The sequence below is a fragment of the Ambystoma mexicanum genome, chromosome 1p (genome assembly GCF_040938575.1).
Source record: "Ambystoma mexicanum isolate Mex_15411 chromosome 1p, UKY_AmexF1_1, whole genome shotgun sequence".
NCBI classification, from domain to species: Eukaryota; Metazoa; Chordata; class Amphibia; order Caudata; family Ambystomatidae; genus Ambystoma; species Ambystoma mexicanum.
Genome location: NC_090921.1, coordinates 1,324,746,226 through 1,324,772,684, shown reverse-complemented (window position 1 = coordinate 1,324,772,684; position 26,459 = coordinate 1,324,746,226).

Genomic DNA, 26,459 nt, shown 5'->3' with positions numbered 1-26,459 from the left:
TGGAGGGTGACAAGTAGAGACACATTCTGGAAACTGGACCGTTCTTGCTCGCCAATCGATCAGAGGATTGTGTTTCTCTAACCAAGGTATTCCTAAAATAATCTGAAACTGAGGGGCCTTGATCACATTGAACACGATCTTCTCATGGTGTCCATCTTGACTTACTAGCGTCACTTCTTGAGTGGTATGCGTTACTGGCCCGGAGGCTATCTCCGTACCATCCACCGTAGTAATGACGTCCTTTACAGCCTTGGGACAAAGAGTTAGATTCATCCTCAAAACCATTTCATGATCCACATAATTGGCGATGGCACCGCTGTCGACGTAAGCTTCAATTGCATGTAATCGATCCGGATTATCAGGGCTAATGAGGACCATAGGTATCACGAAATGCGAGGTCACGGAACTGATTTTCACGCTCGGCAAGAGGACCTCTATTCTTGTCGGGCGAGGTTGTTTCCCTGCTCAGAGTTTGTAACTTTGGTAACTGCAGCTCCTACTGCCTTCTTGGCAGGTTTCACCGGACAGTCTCGAAGAAAGTGCCCTGAGTTTCCGCAATAGAGGCATAATTGCAACTGTTTTCTCCTTTCCCGCTCCTTTTGTGTTAGAGGACCTTTCAGACCCCCTATTTGCATGGGTTCCCCGGAGTCTACTCCTTTGGAAGGAGTTGGCGGTTTGGAAAATACTCGAGCATCAAACTTGGAACGATCGGCCTTCCTGTTCTGCAGTCTGTGATCTATTTGAACGACTAAGTCTATATAGTCCGAACAATCTTGTGGGGGATTCACTACTTGGGCTAACACATCTTTGAGCTCTCCGCATAGACCTCTATAAAACAGCGTAATCCTTTTGTCCTCAGGCCAGTGAGTTTCCACTATCAGTCTGTTGAAAGACGCAATATAAGCCAAAAGGTCTTGATTACCTTGTCGCAACGTAAGAAGCTCATTGTCCAAGGCCTGCCCCTGTGAATGTCTTGCGAACAGTTTTTCCATACTGAGCTGAAAAGCTTGAAAATCATGGAGGACCGGATCATCTTGATTTACTAGAGGGATCGACCAGTCTGCCGCATTGCCACTAAGGTACGAAAGCACGAAAGCTACTTTAGCTTGATCAGTTGGAAAGGCTGCTGGCCGGCATAAGAAATGCAACCGGCACTGATTGATAAATACTGCAAACCTCTATGGGTCACCAGAAAATCGTTCGGGCGGAGCCAGAGGTACATTCCCAGGTAGGTTGATCTGCACTGGATTCATAGAGGATGTAGAAGGAAGATTTCCCCCAGATGCGGGTAACGGGGTCTGTCTGGCTTGCGACTGTAGCAATTGTCTAGCGAGATCATCTGTTCGCTCCTTGGAAATAATCAGTTCCCTTCTTAGAGCGTTCGTTTCCTGACGGGCTGCATGCACTTCTGCCCTTAGTTCCCCAAGTAACTGGGCTAGCTGGTCGGTATCCGAGGTTTCCATAGCGCCTGGATGGGAGTTTTGTGGTAGGCTTTGCGTTCTGTAACGCTCACCTGATTCCCGTAGAGGCGCCAGTCTTGACTGGGCGTAAACCGTATCTTCAAAGGTGATGTGTAACACACGGCTGGCTCTTGGGGCTGGACCTCTGTGCACTGTATGTCCGGCTCGAAGGGTAAGATGTCTGCAGATAGAAAATGTGGGATTAATGAACTGGGTTACTGAATGTCTCTCTCTTCTTCCCTTTCTCTTCTCCTGTAGAACCCCAAAGGTTAACGCTCTCACCTTAGGTAAGTGAACGCCGTGCTCTCCATCTGCCTCGAGGCAGGGTGCTGTAACCAGTTTCTTCACTGGATAAGGGGAGCAGGCCTCTTGACTTCAGAGGACTGCTGTCCGTCGTTTACTGCACGAACGGTAAGTTTCGAGTAATTCTAATGTCTTTAAAGTCTTTAGTAATGATGTCTCTTGTTTTGCAGGGTTCCGGCGATGGCGGATGGCGGGCTGAAGTGAGTTGAAGATGGAGCCCGTGTGATGAATAGAAGCGCCTGGAAGCACGTAAGTAAGCGCTTGTTGCCTGCTTCATGATGCGCTCTAACTGTCTTTTTATTTTGCAGGTACAAGTTCGGGGTGGCTGCAGGGTGCCGGAATACCCACTGGGTTAGATGTGGAAAGGAGTAATGGCACGTGAGTATTAAAGTTCCCCAATGGGCCTCATTACGACCCAGGCGGTAAGTTACCGCCTGGGCCGTGACTTTACCACCATGGCGTAAACTACGTTTACGCCATGGTGGTTGGCGGACTTACCGCCCCATTCCGACCTTGGCGGGGCGGTAAGTCCCCAATCCCCATTTACCCTTCCCCATTCCCATTTTTGCCCCATAGGGCATAATGGGAGTGGGGAAGGCGTTAATTACGCCACCGTAAATTACGGTGGCGTAATTAACTCCATGGTCCCTTAGCGCCATGGATTTTAACACCTGCTAAAAGCAGGTGTTAAAAGCACCATGGCGCTAGGGGACCTCGTAATTGGCGGTAAGGGGTCGGCGCAGCTAACGCTGGCGTAAACCCCTTACCGCCAGGGTCGTAATGAGGCCCAATGTCTTTAAACGCACCTTGTTTTGTCTTTCAGATGCGGGATGCAGTGCCGAAGGCCTCCGGAGCGTGCAAAGAGTTGGTAAGCTTTTGTCTTTCAGATGCCGGAATGCAGTGTGAAGACTTCCGGAGCGCACGAAGAGTAGGTAAGCCTTTGTCTTTCAGATGCCGGAATGCAGCGCGAGGCGTGGGTGACAGCCGATGGACCAGGTAAGTGAAGAGCTGTCACTGAAGACCGTAATGCTAACCTGTTCTTTCTTGTCTTTATAGGTGTTGCTGAAGACTGGATTCAGAATGGTAAGCCTTTTTCTTTAGGCCCAGGATCAGATGCAGAAGACACAATGAGCGTTCTGCTGCTGAGGATGCAGAATAACGCAAAGCAAGATTCATCCATCGGGTGTGGTTTAAATAGCCTCCTGTAGTGCTTAGGTGTCTCCTTCTACAGCCACGCCTAGGTAAGAAAAGAGTTCCTGCTTTCCAGAAGAGTTCCAGTGTTCTGAATCTAGGGAGTGGCTCCTGCCCACCCAACAGGAAAAGTAGTTCCAAACAGAAGAGGATCAGAGACTCAACTGGCAGGCAAGTAAGCAGCATGGTCTGCTGCAGGTAAGTCCACCCAAGCATTATGAGCCCGGCGCTTCCAGCGCTGGGACTGGGCATATTTATGAGCCTGGTGCCACTGGCGCCAGGACTGGGTCCAAAAGGTCCCAATTGGGACTGGTTGGCACTCGGAACCTGGGTTATGGATCTGCTTCCAAGGGAGTTGGGAAAACCCTGACCTTTTGGAAGCAGAGATCATGACATGGCCCCAGTGAAATCGGTACCGGCTGAGAGACCGGACTAACCACTGGCGTACCAGAGAACCCTACACAAATGTTATTCTGCCCTGACAGTGGAATATCTGGAACCTGTGAATGATCAACGGAACACTTCTGTGCTCCTGTATCTATAAAAAATAGATGTTTCCTATTCCCCACCTTTATTTCTAAGTAGGGCTCTTTCTGATCGACGGGAATAGGTAATGGTTCCAGACTCTGCTTCGAGCTGTCCTAACGGAACAATATATCATCAATTGCGAGATCTTCAGAAAGGTAAGCACTCGAAGGATTATCAAAAATATTCCTTTTATCAACACTATGTTGCTGATTATTCTGTGAGAATGACTGTGGATTTTGAGCGAACTGCCTTCTACCAGGACCCCCTATCCCAGGACGGCCTCTGGATCGTCTACCCATGGCACCATATGTGTTATTCGATCTCTGCTGAAGGATCGGGCATTGTGCTTGCCAATGACCTTCTTGTCTGTAATAAGCACATTGGTTCATGTGTATAGGACCCATCTGCACATTACTCTGTGTAGCAAACTGACCTCTAAACTGTGTACTTCCACCTCTAGTCCCTCTTACTATCTGCTGCAACAATACTTTGGTTTTCAAGTCTCCCTTCTTCTTTTCTATTCTCTCTTTTTCAGTATTGACTCTATTTTCATAATACTGAGCCATATGCAATACTTCGGACTGCGATTTGGCTTGCTAGGCACTTTCAGAAGTCATAATTTGTGATTGGATATCAGGCAACAATCCACGCACCAATTTGTCCACAAACAGCCTTTTTACTGACTCAGTGCTTAAATACTGACGGCTAAAATCTGAAAATACTTATTCGAACCGAATAAAAAATTCTGTAGCACCTTCAGATTTCCCCTGGGCGCAAGCAGTAAGATTGTCCCAAACTATTCTTCTCTCTGGAACTAGAGTCTTCAATTTTGTCACTATTCTGTCTGGCAGTGTCAATATCACCTGTGGTGGTTTCAACCAGCTTTTCTTTCTCCATGTATCCGTACCAAGTTAACCCATGTGTCACCCAGCCCTTCCTGATCATCTACAGTCCTAATCTGTTTCCATAAATCAGCAGGTAGGATCACAGGGAACAACAAGTCTATATCACCCAGAGTAAAAACGGATGAATGCAAAACAGATTCTATGGGCTTCATTATGAGTTTGGAGGCAGCCATGGAGCTACTAGTTCCATGGCTGCCTCCAAACCGGGCTCCATTACCGGGTTCCTGCAACGAGGAATAACCGGGTCATTCCGACATAGGAGGACCTGGTAATTCCTCCTTGCAGGAACCATTCCCCATTCCGATTTGAACCCCCATAGGGCTCAATGGGAATGGGGATGGAGGTAACAACGGACACATTACAAGTGTCCCGTTGTTACCTGCCTCTTCCCCTCGCGGGACCCAGAAAAGATGTCTGGTTTTACCAGACGTCTGATCCGGGTCCCGCAAAGGGAACCTCGTAATCGGCCCTGATGGAATGAAGGGGGCCGGTCCCGTACCGGCCCCCTTCATTCCGTCAGCGCCAGGGTCGCAATGAGGCCCAATTTCTTTATAAAACCCTGTTGGATTTTTCCTAATATCTGGAATCGACTGTCTAATGGTATTCACTTCCTGTCTAGAGAATGGGACATGAACAAACTGTGAAATATAATGAGCTTCAATAGTAGCGGCTGCTGTGCCTTCTGCGGCATCAGTTGGAATCTCTACTTTAGGAACAAATGTCGGAGGAACCCCCCTCATTGGCAATTGATAAGTAGGCAATTCTGAACGTTCATTAAGCAACATGGCTAAATCAAGAGACAAAGCAGTCAGAGCAGTATCAGGTGAAAATGCTCTCTTAAGAATGACCATCAAATCTGCGGGACAACAAACCTTTTTCTTCATACACTCATACTGCAGGTACTCTCCCATTACCTGTAACACTTTCCTTTGCATAGCCGGAGTATACTGACTAAACGGGTCATATACTTCCATGGGAGATATCGAAACATCCGAAATCCATCTAAGCGCGTCCCTTGTGCAAATATTAATTTCTTCACTCAATGGTTTACAAGAGGGGAGAAAACGTTTATGCACATACGAAGCATCCACTCTATCGCCGTTCATATCATCATTCTGTAACCGATCCAACTCCCTCTTAAACTCGAAAACCTTCTCAACATACTCATGTACTTTCTCTGCAGTGTCCCTTGAGTAAGCTAAGACATTCAAGTCCCTCAACCCTTGTGGGACATCCATGTTCGTCAAATCATTCCACATTTCAGCCAAGAGCATTCCCATCCCCTCTGTAAAAATATTCTGTTCAGGAATACTTTCTTGGTCAGAAATTGCAGTTAAGACAGCTGATTTTTAACCTTTTTCTATACATTTCTTAGCCCATGCATACAATTCTTTTTTTCTCGCTTTTGAAACTGTACTTCGAGTCACTACTTTTGAATCGGCCCTCGCCCCTTCAATTGTTTCAAGTGGAGCAGAACCACTTGGAAAAAAAAGTTCAGACAAATCTTGCACAACCGGTTGTGGAGACACTACCGCTGGCGGTAATGACGGAGTTATCGGAGCAACAACTGCCGGTAAGGGCAGAGATGCAGAATGAGGAGCAACAACGGGAAGAGGAGCAACAACTGGAGGAGGCACTACAACAGGAGGAACAGGGTTAACAGCGGGAGGAGGTGCAACAGCAGGAAGAGGTAAAGCAACAGGGAGAGTCATATAGGGAGGAAGTGCAGTAGCAACAGTCCTATGCTCATTTAAAAGTTTATCGATTAGCTCGTCAGAGGCATAAAAGTCCTGACACAGATATTTTTCTGTACACCAAGTTGAAAAGCCCTATCCATGTTTCTAACAGACTCTGACTGTTTCTGTTGTTCATACAATAATGCTTTCTCTGAGCTAGACATGTGACGACGTGCATGTTTCTCTTTGCTCTTAATTTGCTGCATAGCTTCCTTTTTCCAATTCTGAATTACATCGAATGCTGCAGGCCTAGTCTTTTTCTTTAACAATATAGACTCCAAATACTCTATAGGGGTAATCTCAAAACTACCATGAACTGGCCACTGAAATTCAGAAGAATGTCTAGTTTGTATGTGCCAAATATCGTTGAATACTATACTACCAATGCCGTACTAACAGTTCATAGTACATGCTGGTGACCCCTCCGGTGGCGCAGGTCGGGCAAATTCCAAAGATTGTCTCTGCGGAATAGACCACTGAAACAGACAGACAATTCCTCAGGCATATCAGATCACTGGGGTTACCTGGCATCGTTTGAACCCGCAGGTGCAAATCTACAACCAAATATCAAGCTACTTAGGAATCGCGGCACTACTCACCTGATTACAAAGGTCAAATGAGGTCCATTCAGATTACAAAGGTTTCCTCGTGGTTGGCGATTTCAGCAAAGAGCCTGCCTCGATATGGGGACCCTCGTCAAGATCCCCTCTCGAACTGTATGCTCACCGTTCAGGGATCGGATTGTGCAGTACTATCGAGGTGTCATGCCATCCGGCCACAGTAACGCTACCTTCTTGATAGTGCACTGTTCACCCATTCAACTGGCTGGGTAAACGTGAATTGACTGTAGTGATGACATCACTCCATGCCTGTACCAGAGCTTTCTACCCTCCAGGACTGGCCCAGGATTTCTAGCTTTTCTCTGGGTTTTCACTTTTCAGGGAGCAGGTGGTTGAGAGAGGGGGGTAGAGGAGACGTTTTATGTCTGCTGACTTGGCACCCCGCCCCTCACTGTAGTATAAAATCAGAGAAGTAGCAAAGTTCCAGCATACCAGCAGGAGCCAAAGGAGGGGGGACAGCAGTGATAGTGAAGATGCCAATCGACCACCATGTGATTGTGCTCTTACCCTTCAGAAGCATCAAAGCCACTGGAGTGCAAGTCATGACTGCGACCGGGCTACTCGGGCTGATTGCAATTTACTGCCCTCCGAAATCAAAGCTGGACCTTGGAGACCTTGATGCTTTGCTGGATTCCGCTGTTCCGAAAATCCTCAGATGAGACCTCAACACCAAACATCGGTGCTCGAACTCCAGGGCCGCCAAACAAGGGAGACAGACACTGCTGGCGTACTCCAGGAAGAACAACTGTGTGGTAACATGTCCAAATGAACCCACGAACTATCCAGGTGTAGCAAATCACAACCCAAATGTGCTACTGAAGAACCTGCAACATTCTCTGGAGCTGGAAACACTAGAGGAACTGACCTCAGACCACAACCCATTAGCAATCACTATGGGAGATGAGATGGAACCCAACCAGTAGGCCGAGCGGTACAACTTCAAAGAGGTGAATGGGGGCACTACAAGGAAGAGCTGAACAGCAAAGTCACACCTAAACCCCTGAGCACCAAGGAAGACAAGGCTGTGGAAGATTTCACATTAGCAGTCCAGCAGGCAGTCGAGAGCCGCATTCCGAAGCAGAAGACAAACCGATGTTCCTTCTATGACCTACTGAGAGGCATCCAGCAGCCAATCGCTGACAAGAACCGGCCCGACGCCAGTGGCAGAGGTTCTGCATGCCTGATCCCCTGCAGAAGTACAAAATGCTCACAAGGCTCCTGAGGGAGCAAATCAGACAGCACTGTGGAGATAAGTGGGAGGCATCACCAGCCAAACTGAAGGAGGTCAGACAACTCAGTGTGGAGAATGACTCGTCGCCTGACTGGGAAGAAGGAGCCAAGTCCACCAATCCGGGGACGTACCTACCTTGCATGCAGCAACAAGGACAAGGCAGAGGTCCTCGCTGAGACACTGGAGGCTTTGTTCACCCCAAACAAGACACGCAAGCTTTCAGACGGAGTGGAGGAAGAAGTTGACAAGCATCTCCGGTGCTCCAGATAAGATTTTTAAGTGGCTATTTTTTAAAGTTGGGAGTAAAATGATTTTTTAGGGAGTAAAAATGTAAGTCCCATTCCTAATGAGAGTATTTTCTAAGCAAGTAAAATAAGTTTTAACAGTAAAATAGAAACATTTTTGCAATAAATATCTCTTTGCATCGAGTCATTCATGCACATTAAAAGATACATTTTTACTGCTTTGGATCAGGCTGTAATAATAGTGTTTTCTTCCTGATGCACTACGTGTACTACTATTCCAAACATAGCCACAGAGCTCTGTGGGCGAAAGCAGAGTGCACAGGCACCATATTTGTCTGTTTCCTATTTTTTTGTTGGGAGTACTTATTTCTATTTTTTGTGAGTATTTGCCTATTTTTAGGGAGTAAAAGTGGATGAAACTCCCCTTATCTGTAGGGCTGAGCATCTCTCAAAAAAGATCAAACTGGGATGGGAGCTGAAGAGATCAAGGAATGCACATGCTCCGAGGTAGCAGGATTTACAGAGAAGCTGATGAATGGCAAGGCACCAGGGAGCAACGGACTACCCAACCTGGCAATCAAGAACCTCCCGCTGACATCAATGGAACACCTCACAGAGATCTGCAATGGATGCATGAGACTTCAGCACTTCCCGAAATCCTGGAAGGAAGCAAGGGTGATCATATTCTCAAAGGCCGGCAAACCACTTAGGGATCCTGCGAACCACCACCCCATTTGCCTGCTCTCTGGATTATCGAAGCTCCTGGACATGGTCCTCCTCCCTTGCCTCAGTGGCTTCACATCCAAAAGAAATCTACTAGCAAAGAAACAGTTTGGATTTTGAAAGGAGCATGCAATGACTCATCAGCTGCTGGGAGTGGTGAACGCCATCAGCCACGTATTCAATTTCAACAAGTCCACAGGAATCATCTTCTTTGATGTCACCAAAGCATTTAACCCAGTCTGGCATGAGGGATTGCTGCACAAGATGATCGGCCTGGGATTTCTGAACTACCTGGTGAAGACGATTGCAAGCTACCTAGGAGACCGCACCTTCAATGTCGCCATGCGTTCTGAGATGTCCTCATCACGTCCCATCTGAGCAGGCGTGCCACAGGGATCAAACCTCGGACCCTTCCTGTTCAACATCTTCACCAAGGACATCCCTAAAGATCTCCACAAGACCGACCTGGCACTGCATGTGGATGATGTTGCAGTCATGACCCAGTCGTTCAGCGAATGGGAAGTGGCAAAGAACCTGCATCTTCATTGGATGCCATCTCAACGTGGTACAGCGATTGTCGGATAGAACTAAACACCAGGAAGACAACTGCCACGCTGTTCACCAGAAAGAAGATCAAGGAGCACCCGCACATCAGCCTCAACGGGGAAACAATCAAGTAGAAAAGCTGCTGCCGCTACCCCGGTGTGACCCTGGACAGCAAACTCAACTGGCAAAGCCATATGGAGAAGACTCAGCAGAAGGCATCAGGAAAGGTGGTGGCGCTGTACCCACTCCTGAAGACCAAGTCCATGCCCCTCTGGTTAAAGATCAACGTCTACAAGGCTATAATCAGGCCTACCCTGACGTATGCCTCTCCAGCATGGCCGACCTGCCAGAAGCGACCCCGGAAGAGTAGTCAGATAGTCCAGAACGAGGCTATGCGGATAGCATCTGGAGCTCCACTCCTCACAAGGATAGCTGACCTTCTCAGAGAACTGGACATCGAGATGCTGGACGAACGTCTAGCGAAGCTGAGCAGGAACTTCTGCCAAGGACTGGATCAGAACCTGAACCCTCTGATCAGAAGACTCACTGCCACCACTGTAATCCCTTTCGACCACTACCCGCGGCCCATCACGGCGAAGACCCTGTGAAACCAGCCTTACTGTGAAAAGTCCACACAGACCATGAAGAAACCCAACCCACGACTACATACTCAACCCGAGAGAGGATGGAGCAATGAGGCTCAAGCCTCGGTATCCAATAATCACTGCTGATGGATAACATTTGTCAGCAAGTAGAAGAAAGAGTTCCAGCATTGCAGAAAGAGTTCCAGCATTGCAGAAAGAGTTCCAGCATTGCAGAAAGAGTTCCAGCATAGCATGGCAACAGCAACACGGAGGGGAAAGAAGGCTACAATGCCCTCTTTTTGCTGAAGCGATTTCCCTGGTTTATCAAATTGGTTTATTATGATTTGTAAACTTTTCAAGTAATCTCTTGAAAACATTCAGTCAGTCAAACAAAGCTCATTCGTTGGTTTTCTCCATTAAAATGACATAACAAATCAATTGAAAACAGAGAATTCTATTTGGATTGCAGGTTGTCATTGCAGCCTGCATTCCACGCATTTCTACCAACTGGATGTGATAAAATATGCGGCCAAATCACTACATTGTGGACTGGTCTCATATCCCAGCTTCACCACTTAACTAAATTGTGTGAGCCTGGGCAAATCAGTGATTATACTTGGGTGGGGCAAGAACAGAGTTGTGAACACTTAGGGCCAGTCATAGGCGCACTCCACGAACAGAAAAAAAACTCTGAGTTTTTGATTTTCAAATGTTGGCAGGTTTTACCTGTACCCAACCAACATGACTGTATGGATGCAGTGGCCGCCTAATGTTTTTTTATGCATTAGACTCCAGTGACAGCCCCCTCCAGCCTCCTGACTTGTTGGGATTGGTTAACCAGCCAGCGTCCAGCCGACTGTACTGACTGTACACCTGCCCTGGCCAACCGACTGTGCAATGGCTGGACTGTACCCACAGGCCCAGCAAAGGCGTGCACTCCGCTCCCGTGCTGGCATCGCAAAGTAATGCACGCACACAATTAGCCGACCTGCTTAATTGACTCAAGTCAATATTACCCTCAGTGTGCATCTGATTTGCGCACAACAGCATCCACGGAAGCGCCGAGAGACACTTCGGCTCACAGTAGCACTATACTAGTCACAGCAGCAAATTAACGACACCTCCTCCCTGAAATGCCCCATGGTGTGATTTAATAGCGCAGTGGAAAAGTCACTCTGGGGCGACAGGGTGAAATGAAACAAATATATATAGAGACATATTGGACTGCTGTTTGAACTACCTTAATTGTCCCTTTTAATCATCTTGCAATATTTGTGTGTGCAAAGGATGACAGCGAGACATATACACTGTGGGCTAGGTGAGAAACAACAACAGCCTTCAGCAGTCGGCGCCTGACTAGGCAGGGCCGTGAAGTAGGTGTGAAGAGCGGGCGACAATGCAGGGCCGTGAAGTAGGTGTGAAGAGCGCAGCTTAGATTTACATGCATAGGGTTAAGCCCGAGGCACCACTTCCAAGGAACCGCTCCATTTTGTGGCCTCGGGACGGAGCGTTTGAAAATGGCCTTGATGGCGCATTCCAGGCAATGCCGCCGGCAGGACAAAGGTCAAACCAACGCTGCCTGGAGATTCCCACCTGCTGTTAAAAAGCCACCATCTCGTGTTTGCATCAAGTTTGGGGTACGGGGTGTATGCCGTACACTCAAGAGATCAGAAAGCATATAAAAGCTATATGACCTCCCCCCAACCCCCAGCCACCATGGCCCCACAAATTGCTCAGCCCTGACCATTGAAATACTGGAACTTTCCATTGAAAGCATTGGACTGGATGGATGTTTTGGAGGCAAACATCAAGAATCATGTCATTGAGTGACTAAAACTGAAAGTAAAAAGCGAGTTGCACCCTTGAGAGTCACTTTAGTACTTTGTCGAGTGGATACATGCCCGAGGCTTTGCAAGGGTTGGCAAATGGCACCCTTCTGCTGTTAAAAGACTCCATCCGTTTTAACATGCACAATTTTAGAGGGGACATGGCATAAACCTCAGGTGCGGGGAGGTTAGGGGGGCATTCGAGGGGGCTTGACATTTCAATGCACAGATGACCCCTCATGCCAGTGTCTAAAAGTTGCCATCTTTGTAATAGAGGTGCTGCTGCTCCATCACCTCAGGCCCTTTGAACCTCCTATCCAAACTAATGGCCAAACCACCCTCTCTTGCATTCTGCCCCCAGAACACTCTATTTAATTTGTAAATGTGTAAATACTGGCCTCAAAATGATTTAAACGTCCTCTTCCCTTGTACATGCTCTTGTTCTTAACCCTTCACTACCCTGCACATGTTATCCAGTAGAACAATGTTCTAATGTATTCCCCCAGAACTGCTTCTGCTCCCTAGTATCCCCTACTGTTTAAGTAATTTATAATTTAAATGATTTCCTGTTCTTAAATAAATACACATACAAATACATGCAGCACTATAGAAAAAACTATAGAAAAAACACCCAAACAAATAGGTAGCCATTTGAAGTTCAACGGAAGTACATTAACGCCTAAAGGCGTATCTGCACGTTTTGATCAGGGCATTTTTCCAAACAGCAGCTTAGCGCAGAAATCAGCCAATTGCACGTATGCACACACATTTGAAACTCACTCACTTGTATAGCTTCAGTTTCACTATGTACTAGGAGCTAATACTTGCCCAGTCTGCTTGTGTCTCGATCCTCACCCCAGCAGACTTGGTGCCACCTCAACCCTGCAGTTTTTGGATAAATGCGAGTGCTCGGGACAACTGGGATGAGTCCCTTAATGGTTCACCCTGCTGACACCTTGACACAAGGATATCACTGCAGCACAGGGAAGGATGGGGGGGGGTGCGTGATTAGTATATGCAGATAATTTCATATTCCTTTTTCATTGAACAGAAGAGTCTTTACAAATCTTCGAGTGATTGGGTGGCCAAACTACTGGTTAGCTGATGCAAAGCAATCGAAGATTGATCAGATCAGAACCTAAAAACCGATCAGAAATGCAGCCAAATCATGGTCAAATGATATGAAAAAACCTGCCCCAGTACTTATATCAAAGCAAGCCATAACCCATTAACTCAAGATTTACTTAACCGCAAACACTTTAAATTTGTATTGTCATAGGGAAAAAATGTGGGAGAGATTGAGTAAGACACATTCCCAAATGCAGGGCACACAACAAAATTAGTCAATTGCCGATGTATACTAGGTCATCATTCTCTAAATGTTTACCACATATGTTTACAATGAGAGGGATATAGAATTAATAACAGACACTCTTGCGGGCTACACCGAGCCCAGCTATAGTGCTGAGCAAAGCAAGTCAATTAGCAGAATGTAGGGTGGTTCATTATTTCCTAAATGTATCCCACATATCTGCATATTTGTGATAAGAGAAATGTAGCAATAATAACCCCCTCACCCCTGTGGAATTCATGAGCCAGGAACAGCCTGGGCTTAACTTAAAAAGAGCTGAGTGAAGCAAAGGTGTGGGGTATTTTCAGCACCAGGATACAAATGCACTGCAGCTAGCTAAGTAGACCCAAATGTGCAGGAATATGGAAAGTGCATTGTCGAACACCAAACAAAAATGCCAGCTACCAAACATCTAAATAGTGATTTCAGAAAATAGAAACAAATTGTGCCCTGTGTTCGAGTGACAAGGATGAAATGAAGCCTAATTCCCAATACACGTGACAGATGCACTAAAGTGTAGATTTTATAAAACCGAGCAGCTATCGAGAAATCTGTGAAAGCTGCAGCACTGAACACTGAACATTTTAAAGACGAAACTCAATTGCCAGAGTAATTCAAATATATCTTATAATGCAAGGATGGACATTGATAGTATGGTGCAGGAGAAACATGTAGATTTGTAATGTGAAATATTGATGCAGGGTTCATGTGTAAAGAAAGCAACAAGCTAAACAAAAGCTAGAGAACTAACCCACCTACAGGACTGGGAAACCAAAATGTACTGTTTTATTGAATTAAAAAAATGCATATAATTAAAGGGTCTCATAGGATTATATGGGGACTATATTTTGTTCATAAACTGGGGAGCCATAATGGACACAGAGATGGTTCAGATGTAAAGCAAGTGAATAGCTCCCCTCAAAATCCGACCACGGGAACCAAAGTTACATGTTAAAATGTGATTGTTGCTTCCCAGAAAAGGTTATGAATCGGAGAGTCGGGAATATGGTAGCTTATTGAATAAGATAATTGTCTTTTAACTGATGTTCATTCGGGTGAAATATCTGCAATTCGCACATGTGACCACGTGCCGACGCCAGACATAGATCATTATGATCAGCCCAATTTAGATAGAATACATGGATTGTGACCGTTATCTGTAATTTGAAAAAAGTGCCATGTTGGAGATTTTTTAATTCAGATCTGAGTTGTTCAGAAATGCAATTTCAGATGGGTAGAAGAAGAACTTGCTGAGATGTGGCCTGGAGATCTGGGAACCAATCAAATTGAGTATCAACCAATGAGCCAGCAACTCATAATTTAGATATTTTGGGGTGTGGTTAGGTTATTTTAAAACTAGATGCACAGTGGGAAAAGGGGACTGACTGCCTGACTGACTGATGGAGACAAGAAGGAAGGTAGTATTAATATCTGGAGCGAACCAGGAGAAAGGCCTGGACCTTCCAGAACAAGAGCCAGACAGAAGAATTGAGGCTGAGGCCATGTATAACAAGAGACCAAGAAGATGCATGAGTAGGGCATTTGTAGTGCCATCCATAACAAGGTCCCATTGCTTCTAATGAGATGACCCAGGATGCCTGCTGACTATACCTGTGCACAAACCCAGAGAGATATAAAGTGAGTAACGTTGTCCAACAGAACAAACCATTGGTGGGGATCTGTTTCTATTAATATCTTTCACCTATTAATGGGGGTGGGCAACCAGATTAGATCCCTAGCATTTCTTATTAATGATTAATTCCCACATAGTCAATGGACAATGGGGAGATCTTGGGAGAATTCAAAATCTTTGATAACTTTCCAAGTGGGAATAATGATATAGTCATTAAAGTAATTGTGGATCATCCATTACCGTTTTGCCAACCTCAAAAATCCCCTAAAGGGAAGGGGGCATTTAAAAAGGAAATTCTGAAGAGTTCATCATTCCCTGAACCCTTCATTCAAGCATAGGGGTTTCAAATGATAACTGGAACTCTGGGTCTGTGCGTGCAGAAAAGTGTCTCCAGGGTTAGTTAAGTAAAGGAAAATAACTGATTTTAAAGCACACTCTCTCTACAGAGGGGGAATAAGGAACTCTAAATTGAGGTGGGGACCTGTTCTCTGCATAGCAGCAAAGGAAAGGATTTCAACTGTTGAAGAATCTGTTAATAAAAGTGTGTTGTGCTGGAACATTGCTAGAAATAAAATGTGCACAGGGCGGTCAGAAATAAAGAGTGCAGCATATGTTTATCCTTCTACACAATTGGAAAGTGATACCTTTTAATTAAATTAGACCCCATACAAAGTACATTGTAAAGTACAATTGTATTGTCAGATTCTAGGGTGCCACATTGATTATCCATACTTTAGGGGTATTCTTGTGAGTGATCCAATCATCTGAAGTATTATCTAGACCTGTGTTTCTCTTTACATGTGGCCAGAGTGGACTAGAAGACAAGCAATTAAAACTGTACATGTTGTGGTGTTTTACAGATTCTGTGACTTTTCATTTGGAAAGACAAACTGGTGTTTTCAACTTGTGTGTAGTTATAGCATTGTCATGTCAGGATTCAGAATCTTTGTGAGTAAAGTAAGTTGGCATGCTTCTTGATAATTATTGTATATATAAGGATTTGTGTACTGATTAAAGGAAAATAGATTACAGTCTTTCTGCACACCGGCCTGGTTCTTGGCTTGCCTAATGCAAAAGCAGTGAGGGAGCGTTGGGGTGTAATATGAGTCCAATGCAGAGTTAGTTAAGACTCTTAAGTAATTGCTCAATTGTTGTGGTGCTCTTTTTGGGGGTGGGGGATAAACTCCCTGCATTAATTGTTGCCCTGTAATATATCCTTAATACTGTTATTGGCCCGCGAAGCCTGCAATGGGGATTATTATGGTTATTAAGCACCCCAAGGTTTTTATTGGGTTACACAATTGCTGCAACCCGTTTTCTCAAACAAATATGCATCCAAGATGGCACCATGAAAATGGAAGGCTGGCCTCATGCTGAGCCTTCCTTCCATTACCATGCCAACCCGAGATCCAGGAGCAGCGCAGTGGCTGGAAATCAGGCGAGTGGGACACAAGGCAGACAGGGGAGGCAGAGGTGGCGAGTGGACTGATGGGGAGGCGGGGAGAAGATGGTGGGTGGATGCAAGCAGCTCTTAGCTTGCTTGGAATGTGGGCTTGGATCGTGAGATTCAGTCAGGCATTCAAACAACTTGATTGCTGCAGAACCCACCCGGATGCTAATACTGATTAAATAGCTTGTTGGCTTTTGTTATTTTTCTCAACTGCTCCAGATACTTTTCAAGCAACGTAACAATGTGGCGCTACTAAATAGGTGGATGTAGTTTATAATTCTAGGAACCCAGGGACCCTTCCTGCGGGTTTACTTAGTGCCTGGAGTTCCAGGTCCTCAGTGGGCTATAAACTCCACCTGTGATATCCAGGACAGCTAAGTACCCCTACCTCAAGCATTGCCCCCATGTTGCCTATATGCTGGGAACCAGAACGTGAGACACGTGCAGTAGCAGTGAAAATACCAATACCAAAATACCGAAACGCATTATACCAAGAAGAATGCTAGAGGCAATGTTCCCATTAAGGAAGCCATACCTGCATACACAACAGTATGATGGCCATTTGAATGAAATACCAGAAGAAGTATGAAAAATGAGCAGAAGGGCGGATTGGTGACGTCACACAAAGTAGGACTGACGCACCCAGAAGAGATTCAGATACAAGAGAATATAAATATTCTACAAGCATCAGGTTTCAAATTGCCCCTTAGCACATCTCAGCCTGGGAAGAGGTTCGAAGATTTCTTAAAATGCAACATTAAAATGGCAGCTTGACAATGCTTCAAGGACCTTAGAGTGTCATGATTGCTCGTGTTCCCATGAGAAATGGATTGAGATGACTAGCGGCAGATGAATAAAGATCCTCTGGTCAGTTCAAATGTCTCAATGTTTTTGGCACTATGATGTGAGAATTGTGGGCTGGACAGTGGCATCACAGAGGGGACCATGGGAGGTGTGGTAAGGTTTGCAGGACCCAATCATTTCAAGATAATGTATGTCCTTCTATAGGTGAATTATACAACTTCGCCAATCAGCTTCACATAGAGGACTATCCTAATGTTTTAATATGAGTTGATGAGCTAATTAGTTTGTCTGACTAGAAAAGATTTGGATTCTGGGGCTTTTCTTTGACAGCGCTTTTCATGCAGTTCTGTTCCGCAATCTGTTTGAGTTCCGCTTTCCCAGCTGTGTCTGAGCCCAGAATAAATTGTGTTACTTCTTGCCTGGTGCGCACTGCTTTTTAGACTACTTTTGTCATTTTTACTGGTGAGCTCCGAGGTGACCCGCAGCACATTTTTGGTGGCCCGTACAGGGAATCAGCCTTCCTGACCAGACGTGGGTATTCCAGCCGTACTTCCTGAGGAGTGCGGGACAGTGTTTGCAGATGAGTCCTAAGAGCTCAACACCGACGAGGCCGTGCATATGCCGAGTTCACGAAGGTCTGCCTGGTCGGAACTCTCCCTGCTCTTGGAAGGGGGTACTGGCCTTCAAAGTAAGACTCTGAGGTCGAGAAGACGCGAGAATCTCAGACTAAGGATACATGTGTGTACCCATGCATGAACGTGCAGGGAGAGGGAGGGCTTATGTTTATGGTGTATAGGACACACCCTGAAGAGTTGGAGGGCAATTGGCCATGGTAGTCGTAGATTCCAGGTCCACACATGTGATAGCGGTGGTGGAGAATAAATAGCTGAAAAACATACTTGGGTTGCCCTATACTGTGCCAAACACGCCAGTGTTGCTAGAGATGGGTTTGCAGGGGATCGAGTCGATCTGTCAACTGCGACCGTTGGTCTATTGGGTCCGTTTATGGACAAACAAAAAACTTTCAAAATATAGAGAGGCATTGTTGGATGTTTTGTCCCAGAAAGGGGGCACTTCCTTGATGTGGGTTACCCATGTTAAGAACTTGCTGGGGGGTGTGGGGCTTGGGGATGATTGGTCTAACCTGTGTGCTTTAATTCCTGGTAAAGAGTGCTGCTGTTGAAATCCTGGGCTTCTGAATCCTTGGCCTGTTACCTTGTTATTAAAACCAGGCAAGCTGTGAAGACTACCTGGATTATATCACCTCCAAACAAGAAAAATCTTTGTACCTAAAGTTTCGTTTTGGGATTTTGCCCACTGCAGCATTCTTACACAAGTGGAATAACAAACAGGGTAATTCATAGAATTTCGCACAAAAGTGGCGCACGCGGCTGGCGCACAGTGTCCCCATGCGATACACTGCGCCAGCCGCGTGTAATAAAATCCATTTCATCGCACAGCGTATTCATGGATTTTAGCCTCCAAAACCAGCCGTGGCGCAGAGTGGCGCAGCGACCCTACAGCAGCGCCAGTTACGCCCCCAAGAACACCCTTGCGCAAGGAAAAGCCATCAAAATCCCCAATTCATCGCAAATGTCTGCGCTAACCCTGGACCAGTTCACAGGGCTGCCAAACAGCAAACGCCAAGTGGGGAACGTGTATTTCAGGGGTGCGCGGGAAGTTTCACACGCAAATACAGCACGGTATGTGTATTTCAGGGGTGTGCAGGAAGTTCCACACGCGATTTTCCTGGGTACGTGTATTCCAGGGGTGCGCGGGAAGTTTCACACGCAAATTCAGCAGGGTACGTGTATTTCAGGGGTGCGCGGGAAGTTCCACACGCGATTGTCCTGGGTACGTGTATTCCAGGGGTGCGCGGGAAGTTTCACACGCAAATTCAGCAGGGTACGTGTATTTCAGGGGTGCGCGGGAAGTTCCACACGCGATTCCATCAGGGCACGTGTATTTCAGGGGTGCGCGTGAAGTTTCACACGCAAATTCAGCAGGGTACGTGTATTTCAGGGGTGCGCGTGAAGTTTCACACGCGATTCCATCAGGGCACGTGTATTTCAGGGGTGCGTGGGAAGTTTCACACGCAAATTCAGCAGGGCACTTGTATTTCAGGGGTGCGTGGGAAGTTCCACACACGATTGTCCTGGGTACGTGTATTCCAGGGGTGCGCGGGAAGTTTCACAAGCAAATTCAGCAGGGTACGTGTATTTCAGGGGTGCGCGGGAAGTTTCACACGCGATTCCATCAGGGCACGTGTATTTCAGGGGAGCGCGTGAAGTTTCACACGCGAATTCAGCAGAGTATGTGTATTTCAGGGGTGCGTGGGAAGTTCCACACGCGATTGTCCTGGGTACGTGCGTTCCAGGGGTGCGCGGGAAGTCTAACACGCAAATTCAGCAGGGTACGTGTATTTCAGGGGTGTGCGGGGAGTACCACATGTGGATTGGCCGTGTGGGTCCTCCCAGGTGTTCCCTCTACACCCTCCACGGCTCCTGCAGGCAGCCCACACCACATGGGACTACCCTGCACCCCTGCTCATGTCCCGCAGGCAGCCCATCCACCATGGGCATGCCCCCCAGCCAAGCCATATGTCACCTTGCACTACTGATCAACAACGCTTGTCTCCCAGCACCCCCACCCCCCAGCGCTGTGGGGCACCTGCCAGCAGGCCCCCACTCATGTCCAACTCATGTCCCCCTGCGCCCCCACCCCCCAGCATTCAGGGGCACCCTCAACCAGGCCCCCACACATGTCTCCCTGCACCCCCACCCCCCAGCATCTACGGGCACCCTCCACCAGGCCCCCACTCATGTCCAACTCATGTCCCCCTGCACCCCCACCCCCAGCAGTGCAGGGCACCCTCCACCAGGCACCCACTCATGTCTCCCAGCACCCCCACCCCCCAGCAGTGCAGGGCACCCTCCACCATGCCCCCACACATGTCTCCCAGCACCCCACCCCCCAGCATCCAAGGGCACACTCCACCAGGCACCCACTCATGTCTCCCAGCACCCCCACCCCCCAGCAGTGCAGGGCACCCTCCACCAGGCACCCACTCATGTCTCCCAGCACCCCCACCCCCCAGCAGTGCAGGGCACCCTCCACCATGCCCCCACACATGTCTCCCAGCACCCCACCCCCCAGCATCCAAGGGCACACTCCACCAGGCCCCCACACATGTCTCCCAGCACCCCCACCCCCCAGCAGTGCAGGGTACCCTCCACCAGGCCCCCACACATGTCTCCCAGCACCCCCACCCCCAGCATCCAGGGGCACCCTCCACCAGGCCCCCACACATGTCTCCCAGCACCCCCACCCCCAGCAGTGCAGGGCAACCTACACCAGGCCCCCACACATGTCTCCCAGCACCCCCACCCCCCAGCAGTGCAGGGCACCCTCCACCATGCCCCCACACATGTCTCCCAGCACCCCCACCCCCCAGCATCCAGGGGCACACTCCACCAGGCCCCCACAGATGTCTCCCAGCACCCCCACACCCCAGCAGTGCAGGGCACCCTCCACCAGGCCCCCACACATGTCTCCCAGCACCCCCACCCCCAGCATCCAGGGGCACCCTCCACCAGGCCCCCACTCATGTCCAACTCATGTCCCCCTGCACCCCCACCCCCCAGCATCCAGGGGCACACTCCACCAGGCCCCCACACATGTCTCCCAGCACCCCCACCCCCCAGCAGTGCAGGGCACCCTCCACCAGGCCCCCACACATGTCTCCCAGCATCCAGGGGCACCCTCCACCAGGCCCCACTCATGTCCAACTCATGTCCCCCTGCACCCCCACCCCCCAGCACTGTGGGGAACCCTCCATCAGGCCCCCACTCATGTCTCCCAGCACCCCCACCCCCAGCAGTGCAGGGCACCCTCCACCATGCCCCCACACATGTCTCCCAGCACCCCACCCCCCAGCATCCAGGGGCACACTCCACCAGGCCCCACACATGTCTCCCAGCACCCCCACCCCCCAGCAGTGCAAGGCACCCTCCACCAGGTCCCCACACATGTCTCCCAGCACCCCCACCCCCCAGCATCCAGGGGCACCCTCCACCATGCCCCCACACATGTCTCCCAGCACCCCCACCCCCCAGCATCCAGGGGCACACTCCACCAGGCCCCCACACATGTCTCCCAGCACCCCCATCCCCCAGCAGTGCAGGGCACCCTCCACCAGGTCCCCACACATGTCTCCCAGCACCCCCACGCCCCCAGCATCCAGGGGCACCCTCCACCAGGCCCCCACTTATGTCCAACTCATCTCCCCCTGCACTCCCAAGGATCCAGGGGCACACTCCACCAGGCCCCCACACATGTCTCCCAGCACCCCCACCCCCCAGCATCCAGGGGCACCCTCCACCAGGCCCCTACTCATGTCCAACTCATGTCTCCCTGCACCCCCACCCCCCAGCATCCAGGGGCACCCTCCACCAGGCCCCCACTCATGTTCAACTCATGTCTCCCAGCACCCCCACCCCCCAGCAGTGCAGGGCACCATTCCCCATGCCCCCACACATGTCTCCCAGCACCCCCCCCAGCATCCAGGGGCACACTCCACCAGGCCCCCACACATGTCTCCCAGCACCCCCACCCCCCAGCAGTGCAGGGCACCCTCCACCAGGCCCGAACTCATGTCCCCCAGCCAACACGTCATCACAATCTAGATCCCTGGCCCATATGGGCTGCCTCCACATGCCAAACACCCACCCAAGTATTGCATCCACCCACTTAGAAATGCCAATTACATGATACAACCCCAATGGCAAGTATGTAAATTAACACATGTCCCTCACATACACACAATGGGTGTCAGTGAATGTCAAAACCCATATCATGATATGCATGAAACCAATGAGATGATACTACACATTGAAGTTTGGTGAAGAAAATGTATTAAAAGCAACATAAATGGAATCAAAAATAAACAAACAACAATGGGAATTAAAACCAAAAGCAGCATGTCCGTAAAATAATGTAAAACCACAAATCATAATCCAAAGGAAAGGTGTCCAAACTCACAGTTCAAAAAAGTAAATCCAATGGAAAATCAAAACCGAAAACCATTGCTCCATGGGTAAATTCCAAATAAAAAAATAAAATCCAACAGTCAACTATATACAGATAAACAATCCAGGGTCCATGATCCCAACAGAAGAAATGAAACCTATCTAATAATACTACCTAATAAAAAAACTATATACAAAAATGTGGTCCACTGTCCAAAAGGTCCAAAAAAAATAAAAAAGCAAAGGAAACCTAACACTAACTACATAACTATTTACAAGGGCAGCGGGCTAGTCCGACGGCTCACTGGTTGTTGTCATGGGCCAGGGCATCATCAAACTCCTGTTCAATGGCTTGGAGGCGGGCATGTTCCCTGGCCCCGAGGTCTCGCAGGGATAATGCAGTGTCCAGCTCCAATTCCCTGCGAATACCCTCGAGGCACTCAGCCCGCCTTAGCGCCCTCCGCATGGAGTTCTCCGCCCTGACCATTGTGAGCCGTTCCTCCTCTGCCCGCTGCCGCTCTGCACCTATCTGCTGGCCCAACTGCTCCCACACGGAAGACACTCCCATTCCAGGGTTCTCCTGCCCTCCGGCCGATGCCTGCACCCCTGATGTTGATGGCCCGAGCCATGATGCCTCCCACGTCGAGCCTGCCGCTGCCTCCGATGCAACTGCCTGTGCCAGCACAACGGCATCCAGGCTGATGGAATCCACCGACGCTGTCGTGCATGTGCCCTGCCCAATGATGCCGTCACATCCTCCATCTGCTGGGGTCCAGTTGCTGGTGTGTCCACCCCTGCAGGACCCCCGACTCCCGACTGTGGCAGGGATGGGATCCCCACCGAGTTGGCTGCGTTGGTCGGGGCAGGTCCACAGAGGGCCCTGGTGGCATCTGGGCCGGAAGACGGCATGGAGAACGACTGGCGCATAGCCTCCACAGAGGAGGAGAGGGTCGCCAGAGTGCCCGACACATGTACGAAACCCCCGACCATGGCCGCTCCCAACTGGGCCACGTGGGCACGGTGCTCTTCGTGATGACGTGTGTGCTCCCCCCGGGAAGCATGCACCTCATCACGAATTACACCTGTGCGCAACGCGACACCAATCAGGACCTTCTCCATACGGCCAGGGGTCCCCTCGTCCGCAGGTGGAGGGGAGTCAGATGACATGGACATCCCCCCTACCTGCGGACGGGCCTGGGATGGGGCATCCCTGCTGGTGCATGGTGGTGCAGTCACAGTGTCAGGGACAGTGACATGCACAGGCACCTCCACGGCGACCTGTGCTGCCTCCTGCCCCTGCCCCTGGACTGCACCACTTGCACCAGCAGGGATGCCCCCACCAGGCCCCATGTGCGGCTCAGTAGCGGCCTCCTCCTCCTCTGTGGAAACCACCAACCTGGATGGCTCCACCCCGTCTTCCGCCGTTGCAAGCCCCTGTGGGGGCTCACCCACCCCTTCCGCTGCAGCCATGGGGCATCCCCGCCGCTTTGCTCCACAGCGCCGTCTCCGCCCTCTTCTTCACTTTGCGCTGTGTAGAGGGAGACATAGAACACAAGCATCAGGATACTGTACAGAAGCAATAGCAGATGAGTGTCAAAGATCCCTTCCATCATGTCCCTCCACAACACATGGGTCAGTGCAGGCAAAACACATGCAGTAACAGGCATGGCGCATGATATGGACATTAGCAAACATGTCCAAGGGACTCTTGAAACATACAATGTTGTTTTTGAACTCACATGCATCATGGGTCATGCCTACCACATGCACACACTTCACTGTACTTCCATCCATCTGGACTCATACACCCCAGACACAGTGGATGCAAGGATAACTAGGCTGCATCAGTGATTCTGAACATTGTCACAGACATGTGTCATGCATCCATGGCATTCACAAGTCACAGACACGCAGGTCAGACACACAGACATGGACACCATAAATGTTCATGGCATCAGCACCCATCCCTCACCCCCACCCATGTCCAGGAACAGAGACTGGCATGCTCTCATGTGTCCATTCCGCATAGGGCTCCCCATGTTGCATTTAAACACATACACCAACCGTGTGCTTCACACATTACTGGTCTCACATGCATGACCATGATGTCCCTGCACACACACACGCGTTCATGGCCTATGTCATACATACAGGCAAGTATCAGACAACCAGCACACTGCAACATGCCCTGTCTCACACAGCAATGCTTGGCCACTTACCGCTCGACTCCAGACGGGTCTGCCTCTCAAGGACCTGGACGTGGAGCGCTGGGGATATGCGTTCCAGGACCCTCATCTGATCTTCCGACAAGTGGCCCCGGCGCCCCTTAGCATCCGCTGCCTTCAAGAGGCGCCGGGCCTTGTTGAGGGTCCTGGACCTGAAGTCCTCCCAGCGCTTCTTGACATGATGGAATAGTCGGACTGCCACCCCCTCCACATTGATGGCAGTCACGATGTCCGTCCAGATCCTGTCCCGTCCTTCCTTGTCGGCATGTGATGATCCGAAGAGGGCATCATAATGTCCCAGGACAAGCTCCACCAGGACACCAACTTCCTTCTGACTGAAGCTGGTGGCCATCTGCCCCTCTGGCTGGGGGTCGCCAGTGGTCTCGGATGGTGTTTGCCCCAACATGGCGACCCCCGAGGCAGGCGTGGGTGGGCAACTGGGTCCTGGGGCTGGGCTGTGGAGCGATGGTATCCCAGGGAGTCTTCTGTTCCAGCAGGGGTGGACACAGCAACTGGACCCCTGCAGATGGCTGATGTGCAGGCACCAAATGGCAGGGCACGGTGGCAGCAGGCAGGCAGGCAGCAGCAGATGGCTCGTGGGAAGCTGCTCGGGGCTCTGGGGAGCAGTTGTTCGGTCTTTTGGGCAGGAGCGTGGTCTTCCGTGTGCTTACACGTGGCCAGCTTGATACGGAGTGATTTGGCACATGAAAATTCTGCACGTCAGCGTGTAATTCGAGGAAAGGCCCTTAGCGCGTAAGCGCGTCAGAACGCATACGCGATTCCATTGGACCAAAGCCCCTTAGCGCGTAAGCGCATCTGTGACGTATCGCGCACGGGCGTTGCCCTGGCAGGGCTTGAAGATCCCACGTGGATTTCCATTGCTCAGTACGTGCTTTTCGTGGGGTGCGGTGCGTGTGTTCTGCAGGCGTTGGGGTTCATACGCTATTACTTCACAGCGGGTGGGTGTTAGCTACGCGTTCTTCTACACGCAAGGCAGATGGTGAGTGGTACCCTGCTCCCCCAGGCCCGATCGCGTGTTAAACAACCCGCAAGCCCCTGAAATACACGTACCACGCTCCCCAATGCCCGATCGTGTGTTAAACTTTCCGCGCACCCACGAAATACACGCACACACCATTATTCCGTGTTTGTCGCGTACCCCTTTGCACGTCATTTAGGGGTGCGTGGGAAGTTTCACACGCAAATCCAGCAGGGTATGTGTATTTCAGGGGTTCCGGGGAGTACTACACGTGAATTGGCCGTGTGGGTCCTCCCAGGTGTTCCCTCTACACCCTCCACGGCCCCTGCAGGCAGCCCACACCACAGGGGACTACCCTGCACCCCTGCTCATGTCCCGCAGGCAGACCATCCACCATGGGCATGCCATCCAGCCAAGCCACATGTCACCCTGCACTACTGATCAACAACGCATGTCTCCCAGCACCCCCACCCCCCAGCACTGTGGGATACCTGCCAGCAGACCCCCACTCATGTCCCCCTGCACCACCACCCCCCAGCATCCAGGGGCACCCTCCACCAGGCCCCCACTCATGTCTCCCTGCACACCCACCCCCCAGCATTCAGGGGCACCCTCCACCAGGCCCCCACTCATGTCCAACTCATGACCCCCTGCACCCCCACCACCCAGCACTGTGGGGCACCCTCCACCAGGCCCCCACTCATGTCCGTGTGCACCCCCACCCCCCAGCACTGTGGGGCACCCTCCACCAGGCCCCCACTCATGTCTCCCTGCACCCCAGCCCCAGCACTGTGGGACACCTGCCAGCAGGCCCCCAGTCATGTCCTCCTGCACCACCACCCCCCCAGCACTGTGGGGCACGCTCCACCAGGCCCCCACCCATGTCTCCCAGCACCCCCACCCCCCAGCACTGTGGGATACCTGCCAGCAGGCCCCCACTCATGTCCCCCTGCACCCCCACCCCCCAGCACTGTGGGGCACCCTCCACCAGGCCCCCACTCATGTCCCCCTGCACCCCCACCCCCCAGCATCCAGGGGCACCCTCCACCAGGCCCCCACTCATGTCTCCCAGCACCCCCACCCCCCAGCACT